At 39.9% G+C, this 23,407-nt stretch overlaps 1 pseudogene across 1 annotated transcript; it reads right to left on the bottom strand.

Moving 5' to 3' along the window:
• Window positions 1-21,459: 21,459 nt before the first annotated feature.
• On the bottom strand, window positions 21,460-23,012 carry LOC143569081 (protein neprosin-like; annotated as a pseudogene). Its single transcript, XR_013141669.1, has 5 exons — window positions 22,905-23,012; window positions 22,651-22,812; window positions 22,426-22,479; window positions 22,197-22,343; window positions 21,460-21,896 (listed from the first exon to the last, which is right to left on the bottom strand). The product of XR_013141669.1 is annotated as a protein neprosin-like (transcript).
• Window positions 23,013-23,407: the final 395 nt, after the last annotated feature.

Here is a 23,407-nt window from a genome sequence, read left to right as displayed (position 1 = left end):
GTCGAGTCGTTCCTGCCAGCGAGTTAGCTCGGGCTCGTCTAAGCTCGAGCACAACTCATTTCATTTAATTAGACAACTCGAACTTGGCTCACATAAATCTCTATCGCAGAAACTTAAACTCAGCTCATGAGTAGTTCTCATGCTAGGCTCGCTAAATGATTTTGAAGCTCGCGTTTGGCTCATTAATCTATAATTCATTAATCATTTATTCATGATGTAATAAATTTATATATCTCTATTTATAATTGTTTATATACATATACATATATATATATATCACATACATATACTTTTAGATAAACCACATATAGTATTTATTTATTTTAGTCATAATCTATAATTTTATATATAATATTAGTTACAATCGGTATCGGGTTGCAGCACTGAAACTAATTAAACCAGCAAAACAAAATCGTCAACGTCCAAATACAACAATTTAACATATTTAGAAAAAAAACATAGCAAAAACAAAATCCGCATGTTGTGGCTGTGAACCGACGGAAGGTTGGCCGATATTGATGATGTCGTCGCTAAATCATAAAAAGATAACTTTCATAAAAAATGTCTCAAATACAATAAAACCAAAAAAAAGAAAAGCCAAAAAATTAAATGCGGCCCACCACATGAGCCCATGTGGACCAATCACATACTAATTAACTAATTAAGTCCATAAGTTTTTATATATTTATCTATATATCACATATAGTTAATTACAACATGCGGATTTAATTACACCTAGTTAAAAATTATTGTTAATAAATTAGACACGTTACCAAAGGTTTACGGTAGGATTATTTGTTCATGTTAATCTAAGTTAAAGTTAAGAGCATTCTTAATCCACTCCCTATCATATATTCATATAAATCATATAATTACAATAAAAATCATTGTTTTTTCTCTCTTTTATTTAATTAGACAATACTTTTTATACATTTATCATTATCTTTTATCTTTCTTTCATCACACAATCACTTTCAAAAATATTAAAAAATTATACGGTATGAACAATGAAACCCATATTTAACTTTCTCATATAGTATTTTCTCTCTTCTACTCACAACCACTCATAATCATACCATATAATTTGTCACACCCCAATCTAAGGCGGAAATGTCAGGGCGTGATCCGATTGCTCACAGCTCGAAGATACTATCACAAATATAAATTACAATATCTTATTAATTATTTTGTTCAAATAACACACACAATAATCAAATACAACAAAACCGTTTAAATAAATAAGTACAATCATTTAAATCCAAGTTTGTCTTCAATATAACCCTAGGGTCTTTCTAAGCGTCCATACTTCAATTTCAAACAACCTGCATATGCATAGAAAATGGAGTTTTGTCAACAAATATGTTGAGTGAGATGATCACCAATTTTGACACAACAAAAATAGTTATATAATAAATGATAAGTGTTAAATGCGCAAACCAAACTATGTGGTAATAATCAATCAAACCTTAACAAACCAAAACCAAGTTGTACTCGTGTGCCAATGAATCGTTGCCAAGCGAATCGGGCATTGATTACAGTGATTAGATTGTCGGTTTACCTTCGCCAAGCGAATCGGGCTCCGGTTACTAAGACGGTCGTATGATCATACTAATGAAAACCCTATACAAGGGGATATGTTGGACCTCTCCGAAACGTTATCAAGTAAACAATTAAACATGTAGCAATTAGCAAATAACATTCAACTGATATTCACACAATAATTATGTTTGCGATTTTAAGTATATATATAGAATAGAAAATATGAGTAAGTACGCATATGTCCCCAAAACGTTAGAAAACTGTGTTTAAAAAGGGGAATGGTCAAACTCACATTAGATTAAAGGCAAGTGAGTATAATTAAGAATAAACGAGTCAACGGATAAGCGAGTTGTCCAATACGCATCAAAGGAGATAACTGATCAGAACCTGAAACTTGGTTATATGAAACTATAAATAAAAACGAACTTAATGCCGCCGGAATCAATCCAAAACGGATTAGTAGAACTCTAGTTATGTTGATTTTAATGTTTAAACGAGTCGAGCCTGACCAGAATCCGAACTATGAGTCGGGAGTCGGGTTTTGGTCAGAACCCTTAAAATTATGTTACGAGAATAAAAGTCTTATGGACCGAACGTTGAATCCGACCAGAAGCATGAGAAAACGCAAAGTCAAACTTGTTGATTGTTTTATCCTTCATCGGGTTTTAAAGCAATTGTCCAGTCAATACCCTTCAATCTCAAAAATGGATTGAAGTTCATTGACTAGGGAATATGTATGAACGATTTTACAGTTTACAACTTACCCGGAAAGTGAAAGGATCAAGAGATATAACGAGTTAAAGATCAAAGTATAGGCAAAGTCAAACGTCAAGGCTTGTGTCTTTAACGAATATGCAAAAACCGAAGGGTTTGAGAATGAGCAAAGGTAGGTAACGGCTGGAGGAGATGTAGTAGGGTTTGGTTAAGGTTTACGGCAGGGAATTATGATGTGTTTATATAAGAATAGCTAAAACGAACCAAATATGGGCTTTTTGGCCTGTTTAAGCAAGTATATGCGATTTAAGGAAAGAATCTTCGATTTATTCACAAAGATCTGATCTTGGACAAAGGAAAATGAATTAGGAATGGTATTTTAGTTGTATGATGTTTACTTGGACCTTAATTCACTCTAACATGCCTAAAATAAACGATTTTATACCTTAAACGAGTTAGAAAATAAACTAAAGCATAAACGATCTGTGCAGGTACCCCGTCGCGCCGCGCGGCCACCTAGGGTGGTTCCCGTCATGCAGCGCCCCATGCCACAAAGGGGAAAGTTTCATTTTTTACATATTTAGTCCCTGTAGTTTGATATTTGGTCCATTATTTAGTTTTTATGTTTTAAATAAGGATTTAAACGTTATTTAAAGTATGAGGGCCTAAAGTGAACATTAGGAAACTTAAATATTTGATTCTTGACTAATTATAATGATCTAAAATATTTCATGTCGAGTTAAACTTAAACGAATGCGGTTTTAAAAAATCCAAAATGTTACATAATTTACAAATCTCCCTAACATAATTTTAGGGAATGGGATGGGAATGCTCTAAAGAAGTTTACGCCATTTCCCACGTCGATAAAAATTGATGCGTTTGGCATTTACTAATTTCATTCTAACTTTGAAGGGTAAAGTTATTCTACAAAGGCTTACAAAAATAAAAAAATATAGGAATTTATAATTAATTGACATGTACCAAATGAAGACTAAAGTGAGAATTACATAAAAGTAATAACACATATTTTCTCTCTCCACATGCATAACACATAGCAATTCCCCAATATTTCAAAATGTCTATAACTTTTTCATATGATATTTTTTAAAAAATAAATTTCACTATAATAACAATCGTTTTTTTATCTTTAATATAAGTATAACTTTGTTATATAAAAATTAAAGCGAAAATTCCGTCATTGTGTCTTTCTGCTTGTCATTGTGTCTTTTTTCTTCATTGTGTCTTTTACTCATCATTGTGTAACTTTTTTTAATACTAATAACACCGTTGTGTAACCTTAATATATAAATATAACGATAAAAGAACAAAAATTATCAAATACATAAAACACAATGATGAATACATATTACACAATAACTTAAAGCGTAAAACACAATGGTGAATACATATTACAAAATGACTAAAAACGTAAAACACAATGGAAAATAGATATTACACAATGACACGAACGTAATACACAATGAATGTAATACTCTTTTTCTCAAATTAAGTGAATACCATATGCCAATCCCGTACAAAAGACAATGAACATAATACACAATGACTAAAATACAATGACGAGTAAAAAGACACAATGATGAACAAAAAAATGATGAGCAAAAAGACATGATGACGTAATGTTTATTTTAATTTTTATCTTTAATATGAGTATCAATCCAAAAACACAATGACCAGAACCCATAACATAATGCATAGAAAACCCAATTAAAAAACACAATGATAAACCAATAACACAATGTTTAAAAACCTACTATTTTTTTTATTTTTATATAACAATATGATGCTCATATTGAAGATAAAAAAAAACATTTGTTACTTTGGTGAATATAATAAAAAAATTATCATACGAAAAAATTATTGACGTTTTAAAATGATGAGTGAATTGACATGTGCGTTGCATATATATATAGAGAGAGAGTCAACAAATATGTGTTATTCCTTTTATGTCATTTTCATTAATTTTGTTGCTTAAATTGATCACAACCATTCAAATACATTATCAATGGACTAGATTGTTTCTCACACTTCTTATTTTGTGACCCTTTGTATTTTAATTTTATCCACTTTGGGTCAAGTTATGCTACAAAGAGGGACAAAAATAAAAATTAATTGTAGCCACAAAAAAAACTCATCAAAGAAATAAAAAAATAAATCATAACTCAAATTTTAATAAAAAAACAAAAAAAATAAAAACACAAAAATGTTTCCTATCGTCTTCCTAGTTCTTAAAAAACACACACACATAATCTTGAGGGAAAAAGATGACTGTGTCTTTTTTGTTTATCAATGTGTTTTGTGTTTATTTTCGTCATTGATTGTGTCTTTTTTTCTTGATATTGTATTATATTACTCAATATTGTGTTATATTTTGTTCAGCAATGTGTTATATTTTGCGATTTATTGTGTCATTTTTTAGTTATAATTATATCTTTTGTTCATTTTCTTCATTGTGTCTTTTTTTTGAACGGGAATTACCGGGGAAACATTTTAGTTTTTAAATTTTTTTTTGGTTTCTATTTATATATTTTTGAGTTATGATTTTATTATTATTATTATTATTTTGATATTTTTAAAGTTTTTTGTGTGGTTAGAAATCCTTCTCATACTTTTTATTTTTGTATCCCTTTATATTTTAACCTTTCCCAAAAGTAATCACATGACAATGAGCAGATTTTTGATCCACCCGGTACAACTAACCATGGTTGTCCCAATATTTTTGGAGGCTTAAACAAAACGAGAATTTGAGGCATTTTTCAAAATTTATTGTTACAACGCAAAAAACTAACCACGAATTTGTTCTAACTTTGTTCTAAATTGGAGGCCCAATTCAAGTGGGGGCCTAAACCCTAGCTTGAATTTACTCCCATAGAGTCGGTCATGCAATTAACATATATTACTTTTACTGTCTTTATTTGTAATTTACGAAACGAGTAGCTAAAAAAAGAGTCAATAATAAGATTTTTTTTCTTTTATCTTTACTTGAAAAAACATCTTCGTTCTTCCGAGTCGAAAATGAAATCTTTTCAAAGCTTATTAATTCCCTTTGTACTCTTTCTTTTAAGTTGTGCTGGAATACACAATGCTGTAATCATCATTTTCCTAATTCTGGAGTGGTATCATGCTATTTGTAACTTTAGTTAAATGATGTTTAATATCCAGATTTGTCTTTTCTTAAAACTTTGAATTATGAAAAGTTGAGACGTGATACATGGGCGAAATGGAAACGCTGAACCACATGCATGAACTTTCAAGACGTGTTACATGGAAAACTAGAATCAAGCAATTAATAAGTCCAAGTCTTGAATGTCTTAATCATTATGGGAAGACTTAGCAAAGTGATGGAATTTCTCTTGTTATTTGTTTTTTTCCCCATAGAAATTGATTTTGTGAATGTGAACCTATCTGTAAGATGCAAAAAGACACCATAAAATTGGATGTTTAAGGTACAATTTTGATCGTAAATTGACCGCAAGTAGCCTTTTGCGACAGAAATCACGGAGACAAAAATCTTCAATGGGTATTCCAGTTTTTCGACTGTCAATTACCCTAAATTTTAAGCAACATCACCACGGCAATATCCATTGTTAATTTTGGTTTTCAATAAAAAATTTTGTTAGTGAATAATTTCATTTGCGATAAATTACCATGGATACTACTATGACCCAATGCTATGGGCGCGGAAGTGGGGCGCTAAACACCGCCGGGGGGGGGTCGGCTATCAAGCAGCGAAGGAGGGGGCGCCTTTGGAACAACCTGCACGGAAGGAGAAATGGTGGGCCCTCTCCAACAGTAATATTACCGTTTAAACATAAAAAAATTCCAAAATAATATATATATATTAGAACTTTAAAAAAGTTAAAAACTTTTAGGAACTCATAACAACCAAACATTTTATTAATCTCTTTCATATATTAATATTGTTTGAGACTAGTTTTACCATATTTTATATAAAAAAATTTATTACATATATAAATCACAAGTTTACATATATGTAAATTTTACGTAATAACAAATTTACATATATGTAAAAAAAATTTAGATATGTGAAAACTAATTTTCATAATTGTAATGTTAAATATAGATATAAGAAGTGATAAAACTACACTCAATTTAACATTAACAAACAAAAAATTTTATAAAAAACGTTAGTAATTAAGAGTTCCTTTAAGTTTTTAAATAATTTAAGAGTTCTATAATGATACTCATCATATATATATATATATATATCATTCACTCAATCTCTACAAACATCTCATTCACCTCTTTAAACTTATAAAACGAATTTCAGTTTTCGATCGGATTTGGTTGAACATCTTTGGAGGAACAAGCAACATGAAGGCGACGGCTAAAAATAGTCGTAATTTTTTTTAGATTTTATTTATATGTTTTTATATTTAATTTAATTTATTTTTTATTATTATTGCATTTTATATTATTATTGTATTTTATATTATTGTGTTGGTTTTTTGTTTTATGAAAAAAGAAAAAAGATTGGGCTTCAAAGCCCTTCACCATAAAGGGGCATCATAGGTTGGGGCTTCAAAGCCCCCTGTGCTCACACGACACTGTGGAGGGACTTTGATGCCCCCCACCATAAAGAACAACCTAAGGGATTATTGACGGTCAATATCACCGACAAATTACCGATAGTTGTTATAAAGTCACCCAATGTGCTTATTTATGAAGGGTTACTTACAACAAAATACTGAGAGCGTTGCAGTCACAGATATCTTATGAGCTACCGACTACAAATGCCCTAAAATCCGCTAGTAATATTAATTGAATGGTGGATTACAACGGATAATCCACCATGATGGGCCCAAAACAATAAACATCTGAAAAGTTTGAACATGAATTCAATTCAAAATTTTATCCTTAAATAACCATGATTAACGAAAAAACTTTCGTTTACACGTATTTCTTTCTAAAAACAATGAAATTGAGTGGTAAAGTCGGTTTAACCACTAGTAGAAGTCCGTCGATAATCAGTTGGTGATTATCGACTATTCGTTTTAATTTACATTTTCATTTTTATGTAATTGCTGTGATTACCGACTATTTATTTTAATTTACATTTTCAATTTTTATGTAATTGTGTTTTTTGGGGGGTTGTTCTGGGGATTCCTAAATGTAAGGCCCCAAACCTGAGCACCTTATATAACGTTGGATTTACTAATAAACACAGTCTAATAATCAGAGTGAATTAAACCTTTCAATCTTTAAACATAAACCAATATGTCATTATAAAACAAAACATACATATTTTCTTAATAACCTTTCAGAACATAACATTTAGGTGCTGTTTGTTTTTTAAGACAAAAACTGTCTGCAATCTGATTTCATCTGATTTCATGTCTGCAACTGAAGATGTGGTCTGAAGGTCTGCAATCTGAAAATATAATATTGTTTGTTTTATAAATTAGGTATCGTCTGCATAAACTGAAAGTTAGTTACCTATCATACATATCACAGTAGATAGAAGTCATTTAACGTCTGTAGACTAGTAAAATAGTTTGTGGAGGGCAGTGAACGGTGATGGTGGAGGACGGTGGGTGGTGGTGGTGTTGGACGGTTATGGTGGTGGGTGGTGGACGGTGTTGGTGGCGGATGGTGGGTGGTGGTGGTGGCGGACGGTGGGTGGTGGTAGTGGACGATGGTTGTGGCCGACGGGTGGGTGGTGGTGGCGATGGATGGTCGTGGTGGTGGGTGGTGGTGGTGGTGATGGACGGTGGTGGTGGCGGCGGACGGTGGGTGGTGGTAGTGGACGTTGGTTGTGGCCGACAGGTGGGTTGTGGTGGTGGTGGTGGTGATGGACGGTGGTGATGGGTGGTGGTAGTGGACGGTGGGTGGTGGCGGTGATGGACAGTGGTGGTGGCGAACGGTGGGTGTGTGGTGGGTGGTGGTGGTGGCGGCGCACGATGGGTGGTGGTGGTGTTGGACATTGGGTGTTGGTAGGATGTTAAGAAGTGTGAAGATGTGTGAAGAAGTTAAACAATAGCTTCTTTTTTAAGACTATAAAAGCAGTTTGCAGATCTTATTTAAAAAAAAACAGTCTTCAGAAGTTTATGTCTGTGCGCCCGCAAACATAAGTCTCCTGCAGATGTTTTAAGCAAAAACAAACACCACTTAGACTTCTTCTTCTTCTTCAGATGTCAGTCTCTTCTTTATTTGTTATGTGTGCTCCTCACGCTAGCTACTTCAATTTATTGGCCTGTATCATTTGTTATTGATTCAATAAAGAAGTTTGTTTGTGATATATATATATATATATATATATATATATATATATATATATATTGGAGATTTCAAATGAGAACCACTTTGAGTTTTAAGAACTCTAAAGAACTCAATGTAACATTTTTTTTGAAGTTTTTTTACACATGCGTAATATATGTAGGTTACATATACGTAAAAAAATTACAACATTTTTTACACATCGAGTCAACTTTTACACATGTGTAACGTACGTAAAAGTTAGTGTAATCACTTACATCTTTATTCTCTTTCCTACTTTGACTTTTTAGTCAGATTTAATCTCAACCACATAATCCAATCTATTTAATTAAATGTGTGGCAAGAATTTAGTTCATAAGTTCTTAAATCTCAATATGGTTCTCAAAAGATCCCTCCCCTACACACACATACATAAGGCTGTGTATTTAGCTAGTCAAGGTGATTTAATCGTTTGTGATTGATTCAATAAAGAAGAAGTTTGTTTGTGATATATATATATATATAAAAGGCTGTGTATTTAGCTGGTCAAGGTGATTTAATAAAAAAAAGGATTTGTGATTAGTTGTTTAAAATATATACTAAATTAATGTCTGTTTGTATAGTTAGTGTCCTAAATGTAATTGTTAAAAAGTTTTGCCTAATTTTATAATTAGTAAATATATTAAACCATGCGATACCATTGTCTCAGTGAAGAAAGATCATTAAAGGAAAAGTCAATAGCTTAAGGGTATTCAAAAGTCTAATAAAAGTAATTACAAATATTTCCGTTAATGAAGAAACACTAATCGACCCTGGCAGACTACGGATAATCTGGGGGTTAAATAGATGTTTCCCACGAGGGTTAGGTCCGGCAAGATGGTTATTCTTCTAATGACCTGCAAAACAGACACCGTGAGCTCGTCACTGAGAAGGGGGGGTACCTCCTTGTGACTACCCTCCGGCGTGAGAATCAGACTAGATTGCTCTTGAATATAAGTGTATATTAAGAGAAATAGCTACAGAGAAGATGATGATACCGTTCCAAGGTGTTGGAGTATTTATAGCCGAAGGTAGGTGTCCAAGAAGGTACAGCCGGCTGTATAATATTCCTTTTCTACCAACTGTGGGCTACGCACGTGCCGTGCTGGTGGTTGGTGGGTAGGCAGCGGCTGATAGTGACATGGCCGGCTGTGTACTATTCATTTTCCACCAACTGCAGGCTATGTACATGCCACGACAAGGGTTGGTGAGTAGGCAGCGGCTGATAGTGACATTAAGTACTAGAGCGTGCTGCTCGTCGTACTGTTGTCAGTGAGCTGTCGCAGCTTTGGTCAGATCTTTTGTCCATACCTTGGCAGGTATAGTACAAAAGATCCTCCAGTAGCGTACGGACTGGCTCATTTGGGCGGGAGTTTTCCCGGCTTTGGGCGGGAGTATTCCCGGCTTGCTCATTCCTTCTTCAGGTGACATTACTGAATTATTTGAGAGTTAGTGCCTTGCACGTGTAGCCTTGCTGTGCGGGTAGCCTTCCCTGATGGCTAGTATCCGTAGCTGCGGGAACAGGCGGAGTACGTCACCATTGGGAGGCTTTTCCTGCGGGAACAGCTTGCGTACTGCGCGTAAGGACGTCGCGTCTCTGAGCATGGTTGGTCCTGCGGATCCAGTTGGTCTTTGCGCAGACGTCCCTCTTTAAAGTGAGTCTTGCGAGTTCAACTACGCAGACGTCTCTCTTCGAGGAGTCTTGCGGGTCCAACTGCGCAGACGTCCCTGTTTAAGGTGAGTCTTGCGGGTCCAACCGCACAGACGTCCCTGTTCAAGGTGAGTCTTGCGGGTCCAACTGGGCTCTGCTGGGACCTACCTCTTCAAGTCCCCCCAGTCCAATGTTCTTCTCATGAATTGTTAATAAGTGAGGTGAACTTTTGGACTTAAGCAAGGGGTTTTGAAAAGGGTTTAGTTTTAAGGTTTTCCATGGGGATTCTTCCCGCGGAAGTCCTAATGTCACGTGCAGAAATTCCCGACTTTTCTGCTTGATCTTTGGGTATGATGCGGGTAGGTCTGTAACCTCCTCGCAAGTCAGGAGCGTTGAGTTCCACTTGTGTAGATTCTCCATGAGGTTTTGGTAGTTTTAAACATAGTGATCAATTATGTTAAACAACCAATTCCATCTTGGAGCTTCAAACAATCTAGTTCTCAACGTTCCCGCTATGCGGGGATGTTATTTCCGTTTCCGCAAGCATGGCCCAGAAGATCCTTCTTAGTTTCAATTCCCTGCGAGTGCTAAGTATGTGAAGGGTTTTGCCTTGACACTGTACCCGCACTCGTCTTATAGTTACTTTACTTCCAAGGTATTGTTGGCTTCAATTCCCTGCAGGTGCTAAGTATGTGAAGGGTTTTGCCCTGACACTGTACCCGCACCTGTCTTATAATTACTTGGTTGCCAAGGTATTCTTGGCTTCAATTCTCTGCAGGTGCTAAGTATGTGAAGGGTTTTGCCTTGACACTGTACCCGCACCTGTCTTATGGTTACTTGGTTGCCAAGGTAAGGGGGTATAGTCCCGCTTACTTTTGAATCTTTTTGAATTTTTTTGAAATTCGAAGAGTTGGTGAAAGGATAAGAACAGTCTAACCGTTGAAGGGACGTCAGCGTGGTCTGACGGTTTCTTCTGACAGTTTCAGGACGTGCATGAAGTTATGGTGACGTGACAGTATATGGTCATTCCAGACGCTTTTTCAGGCGCGTGGGCGCAAGTTTTCGGGCGCGAAGTTTACGGCGCGCGTCCTGTCAACAGCTGTTGCCAGCTTGCTTTTTCCACGTGTCATAGTTTCATTGCACCTGCGCTTTTCCGTATCTCCCGCATTAAATTCATCGCATTCATTGCGATGAGTATATAAAGGGAGGAGAGGATGCATCTCAACTCACAGTTTCACTTCATCTTCTAAGCGATTTCCGGCGAATACTCTAACTTTCATCGAGCATTCTCCTGAAATCGTTCTTTCCATCCTTCGAAACATGTCTTCCATTCGTGATCCTGAGGCTATTGCTGAGGAGTCCGACGTGTACATCGAGAACCCGATGTCTGACAAGGACGATAAGAGTACTGCTGGGGAGTGCCAGTGTGCTCTTTCCGTCGACGTTTATCAGTACATCGTCAGGAAGTTCATGCTCGAGCCCTTCGAGCCTGAGTTTCCTGAGCCTCACCAGACGGTGTACGATTCCCCCAAGGGCAAGATAGGGGTGTATGCTGCATTCTTCATCTATGGGAATCTCAAGTTCCCATTGACGAAGTTTGTGTACAATGTTTTGGAGAGACACGGTGTACACCTAACGGAGGTGCACCCGATGGCGATCGCAAAGGTTCGCCATTTTGAATGGGTGTGCCATATTCTGGGCGTTGAGCCCCGCGTCGACCGCCTGATGACCTTCTACTCTTTGAGGTGCATCCAGGGCTGGTATACCTTGGTCAATCGGATCAAGGGTTTGAAGATCTGCGCTACCGAGCGCAGTCTTCGTTCTTGGAAGCGGGAGTTTTTCTATGTCTCCGCTCGCGTCGTCCCCATTGCGATGACGTTCAAGAACGGGAGAGCTCTCCCGAACCTTCACGCCTCCAACTACCAGGAGGCGGAATGGTTTACCAAGATCTCCCGGATCCAGACTCCGGTTTACCGCTTTTGCGGAGTCTGGGATGGTGATGCTTGGGATGAGCCGGGTATGGAAGGATGCTGGGGCAGAGGCGCCAGAGATTCCCATCGTCCTCGAATACGGTTTGAACTCTATCCTTTACGGTATGCTTTCATATCTTTTTGCTGATTTAGGGTTTTTCTTCTAACTGCTTTTCTGTTTATTTTCAGAGGGGAACAATTTGCAGTCGCTTCTGCAACCGCGTGAGAGCGGTGGTCCCGCTCGGTTGGTTACTCGTGCTCTCGACGAGAACGAGTTGCCCATCTTGGAGCAAACGGCGGATAGGTTCGTGGAGGTCTACCCGCCGGGCCACGAGATTTTGAGCGCCACGCGGCCAGGTAAGGGTTTTTTTAACCCCCGTCCTCTCCATGCTCAACCCTCTGCTGGAATTCCCCTAATTTTGTCATCTTCTTATGAGGAATCCGCAGACGGTCCTTTCTTCGCGAGGAAGAAGGCAGCTGGCGCGAAGGGCAAGGCGAAGGTTGCCTCCACCGCCGATCAGGGGAACCGGTCTGACTCGGAGACCGAAAGTGAGGAGGTGGCGGGGAACCCTGGTGGTGGTGAGACAACTGTCCCGGAGGTTGAGACAGCTGTCACCTCCGATCCGCCCAGTACGACGACGGTGACCGGCGTGAAGAGGCCGGCTCCATCGGGTTCGTCCCGCCTGTCAGAACCTTCAAGCTCAAGAAAACTCGTAAGTGTAAATTAATCTTACCCGCAATTCTTTCCGCCATTGTTTTTAATATCTCGTCTTCATGCAGGCGTGGATGCTACCGCATTCCAGAGTGGAGCGGGGAGGAGCGTCTCTCGACCCATGACGGTAGGTTTGGTCAACCTACCCGAGGCGATGACCCAGGCGGCCGCGCCTGTTTCAAGTGTTGGTTCAGTTGCTCACCGGTTGAGGCAACTGTTCCAATTGTGACGTCATCTCCGCCGGCTGTCAGTGCCATCTTCACTGCATCCTTCACTGAGCCGGCGGTGATTTTTTCTGCCGGTTCCTCCGCAGCGGCGGCCACGGTTGTGAGTTCACCTCCCGTGAGTTCACCTCCGATGGTCTCTACCGCGGCGGCTTCAACCGTGCCTCCGGCACCGGTGACTACCTCGTCTCCGGCCGGTTCAGCAGGTATGTTTGGGGCTTCTAGCCAATCTCTGCCTCCTTCCCATCTGCCTGACCACTTGGATGGATATCCCTTAGGTTCGGGTGATGGGTTCGGCGGCTACCGGCCTGTTGTCGACCCTACAGGTGCGGAGGGTTATTTTGGCCTCTTTTTTTTTTATATCATCTTTTCCTAACTGTTTTTTGTTTTTACAGTGTCGGATTCCAATGAGGTGTATGTTCCACGGTGGAACATCCGCCGGGGAACAACCCTTCGGACGGCTGTGGACTGCGTCGAGTGGGCGCGTCACGCAGCCCAAGTGGCACGTTGGGGGAAGCTATGTCTAGCTACCAGGAGGGTAGGCTGACAAATGAGCTTCGGATTCTCATTGCCCGGATGCAGCCGCGCGTCGAGTTGCTTTGTTGTGAAAACGACAAAGGCGACGCGTATCCATAAGTGGCTCAGGCGCGGGCCATCCGGGAGAACAGGAGACTTTCCGCCGTTGCTGCGGAGAAGGAAAAGGCCTTCAAGGCCCTCGAGGTTGAATTTCAGGCCCGTCTCGAGGCCCGTTCCAAGGCTGCCCAAGCTGTTAACGACCAGCTTCGGTTGACTAAGGAAACTGCGCGGAACGCGACCGAGAGGGCCACCAAGGCTGAAGCTGTTGCTAAGCCTCTGCGCGCCGAGAATGAGGAGCTTAAAGCCAAACTAGAGAGGCTCCAGCAGGCTCATGATGCCTTGGCCATGGAAGACGCCAAGAAGCTTCAAGAGATCTTGGACCAGAGGGGTATGCTTGACCATACTGAGCGTAAGCTAAAGGGCGTTGAAGAGGCTGCTGCTAAGGAAGTGTTGCTTGCCAACCTTAACAAAAGTGAAGCCGAACGCGCCCGTAACCAAGCTCAAGCTGCCCTCCAGGAGGCTCTGATTACCAAGGAATGGCTTCTACGAGAAGCGTTGTCGCAGGTAAGCTTAGCTTCATAACGTCTTTACGCTTTTCTTTATACTTAGAAAAGTTTGACATATTTTTTCTTTTTGTAGGTTGTGCATCGGATCTTCACGGACACATCTTACGACGATGCCATGAGCGCAGCCCTCAACGCTTCCCATGAGGATGGGGAAAAGGCGGGTTTCTTGCTTGGTCTGGGGTTTGTTGAGAAGGGCATCCCGCCTTCCAACTTCCCTCTTTATGACGTGGACACCGAAGCTGCCTATGACCAAGCAGTGAACCAGTATGCTGCCTTCCCGCATCCGGTGGTGGAGAAGGTGAACGAAATTGCTGCTGCTGATGATGGGCTAACCATTCTCAAGACTTTCCTTGAACCGCCACAGCCAACTGATGGTGCGGGTACAAGTGGGTTTGAAGGGAGTGGTCCTGAAGTTTGAACCTTGAGATCCCTTCCCACCGTTAGGATAGATTTATATTTCTGTAGGCGGGTAGATACCCGGCCATTCTTGTAATGTTTGAATTTTTTATGAAATATAAACGTTTGTGCGGGTAGGACCGCCACTTTCACTGGATGACTTGCTTTATAAACGTTATATGACTTGCTCATGCATATTATAGCTTAATTTGGCACTTGCTTTGCCGCATAAACAATATATGATTCGCTCGTGCATACTTTAGTTTAACTTAGCAATTTTCCAAGTGTTTTGAATAAGTTAACCGTTCGACGCGCGGTTGTCAATAGGTTAGTGTTCAGTTTCCTCTATCATGATTGTGCGGGTAGGACCGTCACTTTCATTTAGTGGGATGACCAATCTTCACCTATAACTGACCTGCGTGAAGGTTTGCCGTTTTTTTGTGTTTATGCGGGTTTTGCCGCCGTCCACACGCAACGACTTCCCACTTATTTATGCGGCGAATACCGGCATATCAGTGTTTTGAATAAGTTAAACCTTTCAACGCGCGGTTGTCAATAGGTTAATGTTCAGTTTCCTCTATCATGATTGTGCGTCTTGCGCCGTCACTTTCATTTAGTGGGATGACCAAATTTTACCTATAACTGACCTGCGTGAAGGTTGTCCTTATTTCTTAGAAATTTTTGCCGTTTTTTGTGTTTATGCGGGTTTTGCTGCCGTCCACACGCAACGACTTCCTTTCACACTTATTTATGCGGTGAACACCGGCATATCAGTGTGGAAAGTTCATAAGTATAAATGTAAGACCATCAGCGTCAATGTGATAAGGAGAATCATTTCCATTAGAAGTGGCTCTGGGCCTTTTCTTTACAAGTTTGGAATTGATCTACATGCAACCTGTGTAATTGAACTCCCTTCCATGTTCTTGGGATGGGGGTGTCATCGAGCCTTTCGAGCCGATATTCACCTGGTTCGGAATCTCGTTGTTTACGCAGTATGTAGTCTCCAACATTGAAGCTGCAGTTTCATTCGTGTTTTCCCCAACTGGGGTTCTACACGCATTAGCCTGCTCAGCGTTCATTACGCCACGAGGTGCGTGAGTTTCCCATCTCTGACAAATGCTTCGACGATGTCCTTCAAGTCTAAGCATTCCTCGGTGGTGTGGCCTCTTGTCCTGTGGAAGTCACAGAATTTGCTTTGATCAGCGTTTGGACGCTGTCAGATAATTGGAGCCTCTGGCCATGGAGCTCTCGGTGGCGAATATCTCGGTGACGCTTTTGGTGAGTGGCGTCCATCTGGAGTTCCGGTTCGACGACTGCATGTTATCCTTTCCGCCTAACCGAGGGCGAGAGCTGGATGAGGTGTCAAAGTTTACCCTTGACTGCCAAATGCCTAGCTTCCTCTTTTTGTTCAGTCGGGCGGTGAGGACGTTGTTTTCTCTTGTTTTCTGGGTGTAGAGGTTTGTGCTCTGGGGAAGATCTCTACCCAGTTGCTTTTCCGTTTCCGCGAAGCGTTTAGCTGCTGTCATGATGGCATCCCACGTGGATGGCATGCCGTCTTTACCCGTTAAGGTGCGGATGAGCTCTGGGTCCTTCGCGCCCTGGATGAAAGCAGCGCGAACAAGATCTTCGCTAATAGTGCCCAGACTTAGCTTCTTTGAATTGAAGCGCGTGATGAAGTCTAGTAAAGACTCATCTTCCTCTCGGATGCAGTTGAGGATCGTCCATTGCTCTTCGGTATACTTTCTTTGTTGACTGAAGTGTTGGCTGAACTTCTGCTGGAAGTCCGCCCAATCGTAGATGTGGTGGACCGGTAGACGGTCAAACCACGCTCTGGCTGCTCCAACCAGCGTCATCTGGAACATATAACACCACGTGGGTTCCGTCAGTTGCTGACGGTTGCCCCCGCTATGAATCTATTCAAATGATCGTCTGGGTCGGATATACCATCATAAGTGCCGATGTTGGACATCTGTTTGGCACTTCTCGGGGCGATTGCTTCCGCAATGTCCCTTGCAAACTTGGACGTTCCCGCATTTGCAGCAGTTGGTCTAAAGGTTTTGGAGAAGTCACGTGGGTTTCCCCCGCGTTCCTTGGTTTGAAGGTTTCTTCGAAATTCCTTCTCGGTTGGAAGTCCGTTTCCTTACGCTTCCCTTTCTCCCTATGGCGAGGGTTTGCGTCAGTGTCAGATTCCTCCCGATCATCGTCCAAGTACTCGCACTCACTGCTCATGTTGAGCTGTTGTCGAGTGCTTCCAAATTCGTCAGCCTGTTGGATGGAACGTAGCGTTCGTCCAACTCAGCTTGGAATTCCTTCTGACGTGCTTCCGCCCACGCTTTAACTTGTTCAAGTGTTTGGTGGGGGAGCCTCGTCTGTTGTCTTTCCACCTGGGTACCAATGAATCTCAGAGGATGATTGTTTACTGCACTTGCCCGGCTTGGGTAACCGGGGGTAGTGTTCGTAAAATTTGTGTACTCGCCGGTGTTCCTCCCAGTAGCTGGGGTTGTGATTACCGGGGTTTCTTGGTCACTCGCTGGCCTCGGGACCGGAGTAACATTAACCATCTTTCCAGAAGTTTTGAAAAAACTGAAAAAGAATAAGTTCTAGCTTTTATGCACAGATGGCGCCAATGAAGAAACACTAATCGACCCCGGCAGACTACGGATAATCTGGGGGTTAAATAGATGTTTCCCACGAGGGTTAGGTCCGGCAAGATGGTTATTCTTCTAATGACCTGCAAAACAGACACCGTGAGCTCGTCACTGAGAAGGGGGGGTACCTCCTTGTGACTACCCTCCGGCGTGAGAATCAGACTAGATTGCTCTTGAATATAAGTGTATATTAAGAGAAATAGCTACAGAGAAGATGATGATACCGTTCCAAGGTGTTGGAGTATTTATAGCCGAAGGTAGGTGTCCAAGAAGGTACAGCCGGCTGTATAATATTCCTTTTCTACCAACTGTGGGCTACGCACGTGCCGTGCTGGTGGTTGGTGGGTAGGCAGCGGCTGATAGTGACATGGCCGGCTGTGTACTATTCCTTTTCCACCAACTGCAGGCTATGTACATGCCACGACAAGGGTTGGTGAGTAGGCAGTGGCTGATAGTGACATTAAGTACTAGAGCGTGCTGCTCGTCGTACTGTTGTCAGTGAGCTGTCGCAGCTTTGGTCAGATATTTTGTCCATACCTTGGCAGGTATAGTACAAAAGATCCTCCAGTAGCGTACGGACTGGCTCATTTGGGCGGGAGTTTTCCCGGCTTTGGGCGGGAGTATTCCCGGCTTGCTCATTCCTTCTTCAGGTGACATTACTGAATTATTTGAGAGTTAGTGCCTTGCGCGTGTAGCCTTGCTGTGCGGGTAGCCTTCCCTGATGGCTAGTATCCGTAGCTGCGGGAACAGGCGGAGTACGTCACCATTGGGAGGCTTTTCCTGCGGGAACAGCTTGCGTACTGCGCGTAAGGACGTCGCGTCTCTGAGCATGGTTGGTCCTGCGGATCCAGTTGGTCTTTGCGCAGACGTCCCTCTTTAAGGTGAGTCTTGCGAGTTCAACTGCGCAGACGTCTCTCTTCGAGGAGTCTTGCGGGTCCAACTGCGCAGACGTCCCTGTTTAAGGTGAGTCTTGCGGGTCCAACCGCGCAGACGTCCCTGTTCAAGGTGAGTCTTGCGGGTCCAACTGGGCTCTGCTGGGACCTACCTCTTCAGTTAATTAGCAGATTGCAAAGCCGCATCATAAAATCCTAAGAATCTAAGAAAGGTTGTGGCTTGTTGCTAACACCATTAAAATTCGAAATCTCGACCCTATATGTGTTTGAAAGAAAAATAGCAAGAAGTGCGATTAGAAGGACGTGGAGGAACAGAAAATTGCTATATGCGTGATTAAACAAAGCCACAATTCACACAAATTCCTACTCGTATTTGTTTACATATAACCCGATTCGGGAACATTATTCGGATCCTTATTCTTAATAAAATCAAACATTTATAGGTATTCATTAATGTATTTTCATTTTATATCATTTATGTTTTCAAAGTTGTCTATTTCTTGATTTAACTCTAAAATAATCAATGTTTAACTTTTTTAGGAAGTTCAAGGGCCATAGTTGCCAAAAAAACAAATTTCTCCCTTGACCCGAGGCGCCGCGTGACCATGGGAGTCCATAGCTGTCGCGTGTCACCTTGGGGCACCTGCACAGAATCTTTGATTAGTTTGCTTTTCTAGTTCGTTTTTGGCACAAAATCGCTTATTTTTAGACCGTATCACATGAATTAAACCTCAAGAAAATTAATATAGACTAAGTACTTGTCCATATGCATTACCCCTTCAACAAGAATGAATTTTGGCCGCATATAATATTGATTTGGTCATTAAAATCATATTTGGTTTCTTAAACGAGTAAACTAACCAAAATTGGTTCGTTTTTGCATATATTATATAAACAACACATATTTCATCTGCCACAATTTCCCTAAACCCTAAATACATCATTCCCAGCCATCACCCATTTCTGTCCTTCATAATCTTCTTCGTTTTGGCCATATTACTTAAAGATATAAGTTTCGGTGTTTGACTTTACAATTACAACGACCTTTGACTTTACTTTTCGATTGATTCATACACTTTCCGGGTAGGTTGTGAGTTATAAATCATTCATATATATTCCCTAGTCAATAACCTTCAATCAATTTCTGTGGTTGAAGGGTATTGACTGGTAAAATCGATTAAAACCCGTTAAAGGGCATAATGGTCAACAAGTTTGACTACTCATTTTCTCATAATTCTGGTCGGAAACGACGTTCGATCCAGAAGACTTTTATTTTCGTAACGAGATTTTAAAGCTACTGACCAAAACCCAACTTCCGAATCGCTCGCTTAAACGTTTAATTTTTCATAACCGAAGTTCTAGATATCCATTTGGAACGATTCCAGCGGAAACGAGTTCGGTTTTACTCATATTTATTTATCTCAAAGTTTCAGGTTCAGTTGGTTTATTTCATTCAGCGCGTTAGAGGACGATCCGTTTATTTCTTAATCGTTTATTATTTTATTCACTTACCTACGAATTAGGGTGAGATCATTCCCCTCTATTTTAATGTTTTCATAAGTTTTGGGGACATATGCGTACTAGTACTAATATCTAATTCATATTTTCATACTACATACCTACACAAAACTAGCAAACGAATGATTGTGTGTATTTCGATCAAATGTTATTTGTTACTTGCTTATGTGTTTACATTCTATCATTTTCGGAGAGGTCCATCAGAAGTCTAGCATGTCAGTATGATCATATGCCGTCTTAGTAACCAAAGCCCGCTTGGCGATGGTAAATCGACAAATCACATTTAGTCATTGTAGCCATAGCCCGTGTTCATGAGGCATGGTTAATTGACACATTATTTGTTTATGATTTGATTGTTTATTACCGTATTTATTTCATTTTGCTTATTTATTTATTTTATTATCATATCATGCAAAACTGGTGATAATCTCATTCAACCTAGTGTTGATAAATTCTATTCTATTTTCTAAGCATATGCAGGTTATCGCTTGAATTGAAGTTTGACGTGAAGGGCATCTAGAAAGTACCATACGGAACTTAATGGAGGCTATCTTTATTTGAATTTTGTTTGGATTATTTTATTTGTTTGTGTTATGAATGTTTGTGCACTATAATTTGAAATAATTAAGTTAATAGATATTGTCATATTAACTTTATGATAGTACCTTTGAGGTGTGAACAATCAGCTCACGTCCCGGCATTTTCGCTTTAAGTTGGGGTGTGACATCGGGAATGAGCAGTGGAATGTTATTTAGTGAAATCTTGTCATAGCACAAGGAAGAAAGAAAGGTTCGTTTTACATGGTTTATCTGAGAGAGATGCTATCCTAGTTTAAAAAAAGACCAAAGTTCGGTTCACAAAGTCTAGTGGCCATGAGAAAGTTTGTTTTGCAGGAGATAAATCCAGAGCCGCATGTCAAATTCAAGTTGAAGGTGCTAGGAACGTTTAGAGATTCCATACAGCAGGAGCACTTGCAGCCAGTTAGTCAGTGCGTTACCCAAAGTTACCAAAACAATGGGTTAAGAGAACCAATATTCCAGTGGTTAAAATCTCCTCAGAGGATTACCTACAACATATGGAAAGTGTTGTTTATTTTCAGGGCATTCTAGGATCTAGGAGTTTTTGTCAATAGCATCCGATAGGAACAAAGGATGGGTGAAGGAAATATTTAACCATGACTGATGTGTTGGAGCTAAGAGGATCTTTAATGGGCCTTTAGGTTAATTGATGAGAAGGCTGTTGCAACAAGGATGAGGGAAATTAAGAGATGTATAAGTGTTCACAGTGGATGGTAATTTAAAGATTAGTAAGCCTACAAGTGAGAGATTGTTGGGTTTTGTTGCCTTGCATTCGAGCTTTGGTTTTGGGCTTGGGAGTTTGAGAGAGAGAGAGAGAGAGAGATGTGGGGGGGGAGGGGGGCGGGACTTCGACTTTTTAAAAGCCCGCTTTTGTTTCTTGTTTATGTTATCTATATATACACAAGCTTGTACTAGTAATTCCTCACGAGTGAGACAACAACACAATAGTTACCCTGATTGCAACCCGTGGGTGTAGGTCAACTTGACCGAACTATGTAATCTCGCGTGCATATCTTTGTTTTTATTTTCTCTTGTAGTAGTGTTCGTGCTTATGTCTGTTGTTTGATAAACAGATCCCTAATAGATTACTAGAGTTATGTATGCATGTATGTATGTATGTATTTATTTGTTGTAAAAGTTAATCATTATTAGGATACTGATTAGTTTTATTATATGTATTGCCACGTAATCATTACATTAAAATATAGCATAAACCATTCAGGAAATCATGAAAAAATGGCAGCTGCTTCATTCAAGTTTTTCATGGGCAGTTCTGGTTGCGACCAGGTCCTCCAAAGAAAAAGTGGCTGCCCCAAGCATCATCATTGATGCCCTTCACAATGTCATAGCAACTCTGTTGCGGAGCGTAGCTGGTAAGATCTTCAGGAGTCCTTAAAGGGTTGGATTCATCCACTGTTTGAATATTTTTTATATAACTTGCTTTCCCAAACCCATCCTGAGGGAAATGGCCGCTGCCATTTGCGTAGTCGTATGCTGCCCGTTTGTGCGTTTGTTAATCACCTCCCCACCAAAATCTACCTCTGATGGACTCTCATTCAAGAGTGAAAAGAGTGAAGCCCGCCAGTAACCTACTAGCTCTCCATCTAGTTCCATCCACCAGTCTCCTCCCTCTGTGTCCTACCAACAGTATAACAAGACCTTATGCAATTTGCATCTTGTGATTCAATATATGTACACATGGAGCATTAAACCAGTCATAACTCATAAAGCCTCAAATAGTTGTAAAACTTTAAATTTTGGTTTAAGGTGATTTTGCTGAAATTTATAAATTTGGTTATCTGTTACAAATTTAGTGTACAACTTTTTGACAAGAGAAAAAAATGCCATAGATTCTCCCCACAACTCTTCCTTTTAAACCATCTGATTTATATAAAACTATTTGAGATAAAATAATTAGGAAATTAGAGAAATATATACCTTCCGGATAAGTATGGTGATATCATATTGAGAACCATCAACTTGTGAAGTAGGAGATATAATGCCCCCGAGCGCAATCTTATTATTGGTTTGAACAAAACCGGGACACTTAAGATTGTAACACCCTGTTGTTAAATAGCTATCATTCTGTCCAAATTATAAATTATTAAATTATTAAATTGCTGAATGAATTAAGACTAATACTGTTTATAAATTTACATAAACTTACAGTCCGGTAGTTGAAGAGTCTCGTGTTGTTGTCTCCGTTGAACTCGGGGTACACCTATAATTTCAAAGTTGTTGGAAGAACTTTTAAGCTAAATGTTTATTTTGTTTTAACTGTTTAATACTTTATTTTGTGGGTCTTTGTTATGGCTTATGATTGTAAGATATGTAAAGCTGATTACATGTTTTGCTTATTTAATACTATAACTTAAATGGAGAAGGAACTAACATGCTAACCAGCTTCAATAGTATTCAAATTTGGATCAGAACCTCTTGATATCCATAATTGACTTAAACTAAATTCATTTGGCTCTTGAACCTTAGGGTTCCACAGATTAAATGTCGCTTGTGAACCATAATAAATCCCTTCATCGGTTGTTGCGTAAGCATACTAACAAAAGTTAACATAAATACTAGATTAGAAAAGTTAAGAAAACAAGATTTAGAATACAATATGTCAATACATGGGCTAAAAAGGGTTACCTCATGGTCGTCGCCCACACCGTTGAGTTTCTTCCCATAACTTTCGATAGAATTGGCTCTTAGTACGTCCTCTTTCTTTGTCCTTATAATGGGGATTGTTGATGGTTGGGTAAAAGTTAGTTAGTTTTATATATTAATTAGTTATATTTAGGTTAATAAATAGATGAACATTGGTACTTCAATCATTGCTATGTGTTTTCAGGACATTGGAAGTTATGGAGCTTAAATGAGCTAATTTAGAGTCATTCAGATGAAGATTAAGCAAGCCTCGAGATGATGGAAGGATAGGGAAACATGTATTGAGGGTTAAGAAGGATTCGGGAAAGGATTGGATGAGAAACTTGAAGCCGAAGTGAAAACTGAACAAGATGGGTTACCAGGAAATTGTCTTTTAGTAAAACGGGCATATCTCGGCCTAAAAAATGAGTTACGGGACTCATAATATATGAATTTCATGTTTCTCAATGAGACGAATCCGAATATGAAGTCAGTTGCATCTTCGC

Source organism: Bidens hawaiensis, unplaced genomic scaffold (genome assembly GCF_021521415.1).
Source record: "Bidens hawaiensis isolate Kalapana, Puna unplaced genomic scaffold, B.hawaiensis_p1.1 tig00024303_1, whole genome shotgun sequence".
Lineage (NCBI taxonomy): Eukaryota > Viridiplantae > Streptophyta > Magnoliopsida > Asterales > Asteraceae > Bidens > Bidens hawaiensis.
This window is presented reverse-complemented; position numbering and strand designations above follow the sequence as displayed.